This window comes from Sinocyclocheilus anshuiensis, unplaced genomic scaffold (assembly GCF_001515605.1).
Source record: "Sinocyclocheilus anshuiensis isolate Anshui unplaced genomic scaffold, SAMN03320099.WGS_v1.1 scaffold546, whole genome shotgun sequence".
NCBI lineage: Eukaryota > Metazoa > Chordata > Actinopteri > Cypriniformes > Cyprinidae > Sinocyclocheilus > Sinocyclocheilus anshuiensis.
In genome coordinates this window covers 1,511,137-1,512,273 of record NW_015542451.1, presented here as the reverse complement: position 1 = coordinate 1,512,273, position 1,137 = coordinate 1,511,137, and positions in this window count along the sequence as shown.

Below are 1,137 nucleotides of genomic sequence, written 5' to 3'. Positions count from 1 at the left end.
TATACATCGTTATTTTATTTTATTTGATCTTATTTTATTTATTTTATCTATCTTATTTCATTTTATTTAATTGTATTTATTTTCTTTATTTTATTTTATCTATCTTATTTCATTTTATTTAATTGTATTTATTTTCTTTATTTTGTTTTATTTGATCTATCTTATTTCATTTTATTTAATTGTATTTATTTTCTTTATTTTGTTTTATTTGATCTATCTTATTTCATTTTATTTAATTGTATTTATTTTCTTTATTTTGTTTTATTTGATCTATCTTATTTCATTTTATTTAATTGTATTTATTTTCTTTATTTTGTTTTATTTGATCTATCTTATTTCATTTTATTTAATTGTATTTATTTTCTTTATTTTATTTTATCTATCTTATTTCATTTTATTTAATTGTATTTATTTTCTTTATTTTATTTTATCTATCTTATTTCATTTTATTTAATTGTTTATTTTATTTTTTATTTATTTTATCTATCTTATTTCATTTTATTTAATTGTATTTATTTTCTTTATTTTCTATCTTATTTCTTATTTCATTTTATTTAATTGTATTTATTTTCTTTATTTTATTTTATCTATCTTATTTCATTTTATTTAATTGTATTTATTTTCTTTATTTTGTTTTATTTTATCTATCTTATTTCATTGTATTTATTGTATTTATTTTCTTTTCTTTTATTTTATCTTATTTTATTTATCTGTCTTATTTAATTGTATTTAATTGAATTTATTTTATTTATTTTATTTTATCTATATTATTTCATTTTATTTAATTGTATTTATTTTCTTTATTTTATCTATCTGATTTAATTTTATTTAATTGTATTTATTTTATTTATTTTATTTTATTTTATCTTATTTTATTTATTTTATCTACCTTATTTTATCTTGTCTTATCATATCTTATTTATTTTATATTTTATTTTATTTTGTGAATTGTATTAAAATATATATTGTTCTTGTTAGTTAATAGTTAATGCATTAACTAATGTTAACAAATTAAACCTTATCGTAAATTGCTACCAATTAAATAAATATATTCACCTAATTGCAGAAAATGCAGTGACATTTTATATAAAATATATTTTATTTATTTTATTTTATTTTTACTATGATAAACAGTCA